Here is an 8,519-nt window from a genome sequence, read left to right as displayed (position 1 = left end):
CAACTACTAAAGCAGCATAATAATCCTAAGCTTTGCGCCTACAGTGCGACAGCACTCTTTTGAAATTTGCCTGAAATGAGCGATATTTTTGGGACACGCGGAGCCCCGCGTCTACTGCACTATTAGTTCACTGTACCACAGGCATTGATACGCCATTAGTAACCAGGCTGCTGTAACGACGGCGGGAACGAGCTCTTGCGCGAACGGCTTCGCTGCTGTCGCTGGCGTTGGCTGATGCTCTCGTTGTGACGTACGTGTAGTGACGTAGGCTACTTACGAATGTGCCTTCGTTCTCAATCACTCGCTCTCAGGACAATAAAATGTTATGCGGTTGCAAATACCTTGTGCACTTTCCCAATTTCGCAATAACGAATGGGAGACAGGAAAAGAATAATAGAATTAAAGAATTTATTTCTAATTTAATGTATATACATTCGAATCTGATGCGGTCAAAATCTATACGCAGCCCTGCAATACTAGGGGTACATTACAATGAGAAGCAAAATTCCACATTTTTGTTTTTTAATTTAGGACTTCACTCCCGCGCCCGTCCACTTGAACAATGTACTCTGCCTTTGACATAATGATTTTGTTACATGGCCGTTAACATTTTGTTTACTTCTCAGAGCGCACAAATACAAAAAGATGGTAAAACGAACCCTGGTGTCATTCAGACGCTTTTGACAGCTGACACTTGTTTCCAGAAAATATGAGCAGTCCATCGACGGGCATGAATGACGAGTCATCTCTCTAAAGGAACCCCAAGACACGAACGCGCGTGTAGATAGTGCATGACCTGGGTGTGAGAAGACAGTGCCATGGCCTATGCTTATATAAGGTATGTTTGCTGCTACAAGAAAAAAAAAGGCAGGCGGCAATTTCGCTCAGTCTCAGCACAACGCCCTTTTCACGCACTAGCCACGCGCGCAATCACGCAAGCAGTTTCATTTTGGCAGACTTCCTCCCATAGCGCTGCGAATTCATCTTGGGAGCCATTTCCGGAGTACCCGTCTCTAAGAGTCGCAATATTTTGTCCAGAGCAGGGCACGCGCGCGATACACCGGGACGGCAGTCATAACACTGCAGTCTCCTAACGTATATCTCTTTTGTTACGGCCTACTGGAAGCACAGGTCGCAGCGTGATCCATGCTCTATATGTGCTGCTTTTTTTTTCTTTTTAACTGTTTCTTACTTCTCTCTCGCTATTCAGAAGCAAGAGCCGCAATACTTTACACGCATGGTAGCTTGTGTTCTTGCTTAGCGACCCGGATAAATCACGACGTAGTGCCGTTATGATGCGTGTGAACAAGTTGCTGTAGTTCACGGCTGTATACGTACAGCAATGTCGGGGTCGCAAGGTGCTACACCGTTTGAAATTGTTTATTTGTTAAACGCGGCGTTGGTGGCTCCAAACTGTTTTAAAGGCACTCGCCCGTGACTATGTGCCTAAATGAAATGTCGGTCATTCCACTTTTTCTTCGTTTGCGGTTGGGTCGCTTGCTAAGACGCACATTTTTTTTTTTACGCAGTTTGATACAAAAGTATAGAGAAGAGGGAGACGCATGCGATTCAAATAGGTATATGCAATATCACCCAAACGCGCTGGCTGTCCTCCACTGGCGCTTACGTCACTGGCTTGAGGAGAGCTCGCACGTGATGTAGTAGGGAGTATGCACCTACGTAACAGTGACGGCCATTTTGTGGTGGCGGTGGCAAGGCGAAATGCTTCGAGCATATCTAATCGCTTTATTATTTCCTACTCTGGCTTCCACTGCTGAAACTTCGCTCTACACATAAAAATGGCACTCGTGATGTGACGAATTCCTCCTAGTATCGCTCTCCTATTTCTTTGCTCTAAGGGCTGCTACTACACCTGAAGAAGTTCGATAGTGGATACCTTAGCGCGGCTCAGGCATCAACTAGACTTCAGACAGAAGTGTCAGGACAACAGCTGCTGCGCCTCGCAAAGCTAGGCATGCAGACGAGCTACTTCGCGCGGAGAGCGCTAGACACTCCGTTTCCAAATACCATTCCAACTCGCCCACTAGTGTGCATGGTTATCTTTAATTTCTTCTTTGTGAATTCTCCGCTAGCGTCATGGAAACATCGAGCTTCTCTTTATAGTCAAACAGCAGTAACAGCGTAGTTGGTCTATGTCTATGTCCACGTAAAGTTTACTGCGACTAATGGCTGCCACACGAGCGCATGCCAGTATACGTGGACGGAAAACTTCAATCTTGCATACGTGCTCAACAAAACACACACACACACACAAAAAAAAAATGAACGCCAGAAACAACTGTGTACATATACCGACGTTTCTCAGCTTTTATGGTAACGCAATGTCGCGTACCGCTGCTTGCACTGGATGCTGGTGCATACACACATATTTGACAATCACCTGTTTTAGTTGTGACGTGTAGAGAACAAATCTGTTGCATTCGACCTAAGTGTATAAAAGATTGGGGGAGGGGGAGTTCATCTCAACGCTAGGTCTTTTATCCTTAGTATTTTTCAACTTTAATCACATTATTCGAGGCGTTTAGCACAGCTCGATCCACGGTACTACCGCGACCCGCTTCAGCTCACCGCTCGATGCTGCTTTGTGGGACGGTGGAAAGCCGCCTGGCAGCGTGACATGTCAGTTCAGTTCAGTTCAGTCGTTCAGTCGTGTCCGACTCTTCGTGACCCTATGGACCATGTCACGCCACGCTTTCCGGTCTCTATCTTCCTAACATCACATAACTTCATCTGCAGTGCCTCGAGGATGCCATCTAACCATCGCGTTCGCTGCCTGCCCCTTCTCCGGTGACCCACAACCTTTCCCAACATCAAATCTTTCTCCAGCGACTCCTCTCTTCTCATCAGATGACCAAAGTAGCTGAGCTTTAACTTTAGAATTTGACCCTCCAATGAGCAGTCAGGGTTTATGATCGACAATATCGACTGGTTTGATCTTCTGGCAGTGCAAGGCGTGACATGTAGGCCCCCATAATTAGATGGCTCCCGCATGCTGACCTGCGCATCTGGAGGAGGAGGAGAAAACATTTACGATGATATGATTTGGGAAGGGAGGTGAGTTTGGTTGTGGAGCTGAGTGGCAGACCCTATTCCGGGACGCCATTGGCCGCCGTCGCTGGAATGGGTCATGCGAAATGTGTCAATTTTCGTTCGCAAGAAAAAGAGCGGATGAGGTCAGGAAATACGGAGGCAGAGTACTATACCTAGGCTACATTCGGAAGCTTACTACACCTATCTAAAGGGATTCGAATGTTTAAACAAGTGGTGTGATTTCCTAATTGCATCCTACCCAGTATGCATAAAATATTCAAGCAAGGAACGCAATAGGATAAAGAGCATCTGGAAGAGGAACCGAACTGGCCTTCAAGCGTTTCTGTGTGCTTCTTGGTCGCGATGCTCCAGGTGACAATTCAAATTAAGTTGCCCGTTGCCTCGCTTTTCCCCGCCTGAGCGCCGCGTTGCTGGTTCCTTTATGTACAATCAACCTCATAGTATGAAAATTCATGTCCGAATAATATAACATCTATAAAGGACCCCGTCTTCCGGAAAATCTGGCGTCGACATTTTGTGGGTGAAGAATCACGACCATTCGTCTTGCATGACGTCATGAGACCAGGGGCGAGGCAGAGTTGGCAGGAATTGCCAACTCGGGTACCTCCTGTGCGTTAGGATTCTAAACTGGGACAATTAGATCCCGAGTAGGAGAAGCTACCCTTAGTGTGAAAAAGCAGAACGTTATTTCATCACTTCGCACTCGTTGCATCGTTAACGGGTTGGCAATTTTTATTCCAAGCGAACAAGTACCGACGATAAAACCACGATATGCGAAGCACTGCACGTCTTTGTGGGATAAAACCTGAAGTATTCTGCAATCAGGTACAATGAAAGAAAGAAAAATTAGTATTTAAAAAAAAACATTAAGCTGTGCACAAAGCTGGAAATCCAGGTGGAATCAGCACGAACAACCAGATAGATCCAAGAACCCAGGCGTCGTGTGTCATGTCTCAAGGCTAGCGAAAAACGAATACCGCGGCGGCGCTGTGGAGTTTTCAGTACCGTGCGCTTATTTCTAAGTACAGTTACTCCGTCTTTCCTGAAGAGATATAGAAGGTAACTGCGCACTGAAGTTCCTTTTTTTTTTTTTGCTTTTCTTTTTTTGTTGTTTGCTACAGTTGTTGGCATTAGCCGCATGATTATTTGAGCGAAGTCGGGTGGAACTTGGATTCAAGATCGTCTTCTGAAAACAAGCTAGGAAACCACTTGAGGGGAATTCGCTGGCAATTTTGTGGTTCATCCATAGTCACCATACAATTAGGTTTTCCGCCATGTTTTCATACACAGAACTGCAGCGATGTGTTAGTTAATTTTACCCGGCTCTCCATGGAGGTTTGTCGGCTCCTAAAATGTTATGGACCTATATCCATGCGTGTAATTCTTCTTATTCGACTGCATCTCGGCATCAAGACAATCTTGTAGGGGTTTCAACATAGCTTGACTCCCACCGCGTACTGCGTCTTTTTTTATCTCGACTGCTTAGTCAACCGTGTTACTTCTTTTTCATATAAATATTACTCTTATTTCTGTTGATTGGAAAACATGAAAGTGTACATAGAAAAATAAAAGATGGCGCGACTGTGCATGCTTTTATTGCGCCACATAGTGCCTACTTTGTAAACACTGTTCTCTCCTTTTGTTTGGCTTCTTCCATGCTCTAGGACAACAAAAGCGACGACGCATCTGCCCTGTTCTTTCCACCAGTGCTTTCCGTCTAGCTTCGTCATGGTCCACTTTCTCTTCCCAGCCCTTTGCCCCATGACCGCGGAGAGCTCCTCGCGGTCCATTACTCCCCGACTACATGCTTGATCGGCCCCTGCAAAGAACATCACAACTTTCGGAGAAATGATGTCCGCTGCCTTTTCTTCCGCTTCCGCTCGGAACTGTACCCCGTCGGTTCCTTCGATTTCCCCGGATTTTTCTGCCTGGCCTCATAACGCTACTTTTCTTCAATATTCTAATCCACAGGGCAGGCTTTCTACATTCTTTCCTTAGCTGGCTCCCTGGTCGCCCAATCTTCTCTCGAATGAGGCTTAGTAAAACATCAGTGCAACTTCTTTGTAGTCTCCGACCCTATGTGTTATCCTTCTGAGGGACTTCTCAAGCGTGAAACGAGACCCATTCATTCTGGTGGGACACGCTTGAGCAGAACGAAGAGCTTCGTTCCCAAGTCAGGGCAGAGAGCGTAGGACTCGGGCCTTAGAAATCAATGAGCAGGGCTTCATCAAAGGGCAATGCGAAAAATTAGATATAAAAATTCAAAGAGGCAGGAACGGAAGCAATGTAAGAGTAAGGATATCGAAATCAAGGTATCCTTCAGATACGAGTAGGTGCTTCAGGTGCTGGTAATACTGGTCTAAATAGTAGTGGTAATCTTCTGCAAACACGTCCCGCAAAGGCAAAGTGCCAATTCAGGAAATAAAAGATGTTATACCTCTATGATATGTATTCACGTTGTGGATTTTCGAGTGTTTGGGTCTGGAATGCCTAGCATGACTTTATTTCGGTGCGCATTTCAGAAAGGATTAAGATTTCATTTCGTCGCCGAATATTTTTTGAACTAAATAACTACCAATATTATTTTCTTCTGCAAAGTGACAAACCAGTTTGGAAAAAGATCATTTGTAGTAATCAATATCCGCTATGCAATCAAGGTGAACAGTTTTCCAGTGATTGATTGAAAGGGGCAGTACTTCGACATGTCAGCGTGAATTTGAGTAGGGTGGAGGAGATCGTTCCCTCTCTCTCGCTCCTCGTTTTCCTTCCTTCGGTCTAAAGATAAGGCCGCTGTACGCGACCACCTTGATTATTAATATCTCTACTCCCCGTTCCTATTGCTCCGCCCGTTATATGAACTATAACAACGGCGTCATGATTTCACCGAACGTGCGCATACAGCTACCACTCTAGAAATTACTTCACCCATTTTAACGCGATTATGTTAAAAGCAAGTCCCGCTCTCCAGAAGATGCGTCATCGACGTTGTGAGCGAAAATAGAGGGCGTGGTTTTGGAAGGAGGCAAGTGGCAGCTGTCATGGGGAGACACTGATCGGCTGTAGTTGCTGTCTTACGTAACCAGAGTGCATTGCTTGGCCGCATTGTCAGGAGCTACCAACCTACGCTGTTCATTTCAGATGGAACGGTCAGATGAGAATCCAATTCCTCGTCGTCTTCGAATTCCGATTTCATCATGCTACTTCTAAGCCACACATGCAGGCACATTAGTAGCTACTTTGGTTCAAGCTCGGCTATGACTGTTTTGGATGATTATCCCCACCATGTGTTAACTTACGAGTGTATGGTAAAGAGTATGTGTTAAATAATAGAGACACAAAATACGAAATCACTTTCTCTCCCACCTTCCTCCCTTCCCTTACGGCGCGGTTCAGGTGTCCACAGCTACAAGTGTGACAGATACTGCGCCTTTCCTTTCCTGTGAACCAATCAATCAATCAATCAAATAGGTAAGTAAAGTTAATATATGCGAACGAGGATCCGCAAGGAGATATATGTGCAGGCCGAAATCGGCTGATGTGACAGATATTAGTATAGAGGGGGCACTAAGAGTCATAACGCTTGCATGGCATCCGGATATATTGCTGTAGTGTTTTCCTAGTTTAATTTTTGTTGTGTACAGCAGACCCAAAGGTATACCAATACCTTTTGCTCGTACCGAGATTTGGGGACAAAGTGTTTTTACAATGCTAGGAACTGATGATGCCCTAAGCTGCGTTCCACGGCGAGTTTGCAAGATTAATTAAAAAAATTGTTTCTAGTCCACCCCTCGCGCGTACGCCTATTGTAAAAAACTATACGAAATGGAATGCCGGCGCATCAGAACGGAATCAATGGAATGTTTTCATTGTACACGAGGTCACATCTTAGGGAAGCACGCTACCATGGCCGCGATTAGCTTATATATTATTGTTGTGTACGTCGCCTGTCTTCTTGTAAACGGAAAAGTAAAAAGCAGACCTGAGATTCCGGTTAATCACAGATGAAATGATGAGCAGAGAGCTATCTGCGTTGACCTTAATTGCAGTGCTGGCTTTGCATTCCTAAGTGAAGCACGCCCATAGGGGTCACCAATGCTTAGCGCGGAGTTTAGAGATCTGTTATCAGAGGCAATTGGTTACAAGAATAATATATTTGTCGGTGGTAACTCATGCAGTAAATTGGCGACCAGCAGTGCCAAGGTATGCCTTTTTATCAAGCGCGTTTTGACTGCTACTCTGAATCAAATTATTTCGGCTAGGGATATGTCTGTGGGCTACGAGAAAGCAAAAAGTAAACATTTCAGGACAGTTTCAGAGGGGTAGCTTGATTATCTCTTTCTCTGGTCACGACTATATGCTTTGATATCGAACCAATACTTTTCAGTTTATTTCGTTTTAGCTCTGCAATTGCTTCGTATAGAGCGAATGTGCATCTTCTTTCAGACCTTTCTTTAGAAAAGTGCTCAAAGGAACTCTTTTTAGTCAAAGGAGACTTCCACAGTTTTCATGCTTTTAGGGCTCATGACGTTGCCCATCACAATAAAAAGCTTACTTGACCGAAGAAGCATATTTCGCCGCCAATAATTGCAGCAAAACTCTATGGGAACAATAAGCCGCTTAAAAGATTGTAATTTATTTATTGTCACGTGGTATTTATATTAGGGATATCGTCAATAGGTCGATATATGAAAAGCTTCACAATTACAGATCTGCGATAGGCATTTTTAAAGGCCCCGTTCACCGAAAATCTGGCATCGGCAGCGGTCCGCCGGCTTAGGCAATAGAGAGATTTAGCTTACCGGGATCCGCGATCCTCTACGGTGATCCGTCACCGCGTGTTCCACTGCGCATGCCCAGATCCCCTTGACGCCGGTAGATGGCGCCACATGCTTGATGTCCCCACATAGACCTGCCGCGTCGAGACCAATCAGCTTGTGCGCCCCGCCCACGCGCGGTAGAGGGTCGCGGGGACGGATCGCGGATCACGGTAAGCTAAATCTCTAGTGTCAGCGAACAATCACGAGCAGGGCGCTGGCAGGCGGTAGCTGGCAGCTGACATGGCCGAGCATTAACTGGGCGTAGGGTTGCCTGACATTATGGTTGGCATGAGTTGCAAACTCGGGTCTCTCCGTTCATATGGGAGGGTGATATTGGTGGCAGCCTTCCAGGGCACTCGCATTCACTCTATCTCTAGGCCACGCTAGCACATTCATGTAGCTTGATTAAGGCCAAGCTTTATAAGTGGGCTGGTAGCCTACGCTATCGCGTAGGCTACCCTTTACAGGCGGAGCTTAAGTGTCCCTCATGATTTCGCCTTCTTGAAATGATACCTGTTGTGCTGGTAAAAATGAATAACTGACCTAGTATCACGTACTTTTAAATTTGCCATATTTCTTTATTTTTTTTTCTTATATATCGATTTTCAATGCAGTGGTCTCTGTGCACTC

This window comes from Amblyomma maculatum, chromosome 8, assembly GCF_055883805.1.
Source record: "Amblyomma maculatum isolate TAMU_Amacu chromosome 8, ASM5588380v1, whole genome shotgun sequence".
NCBI classification, from domain to species: domain Eukaryota; kingdom Metazoa; phylum Arthropoda; class Arachnida; order Ixodida; family Ixodidae; genus Amblyomma; species Amblyomma maculatum.
This window is presented reverse-complemented; position numbering follows the sequence as displayed.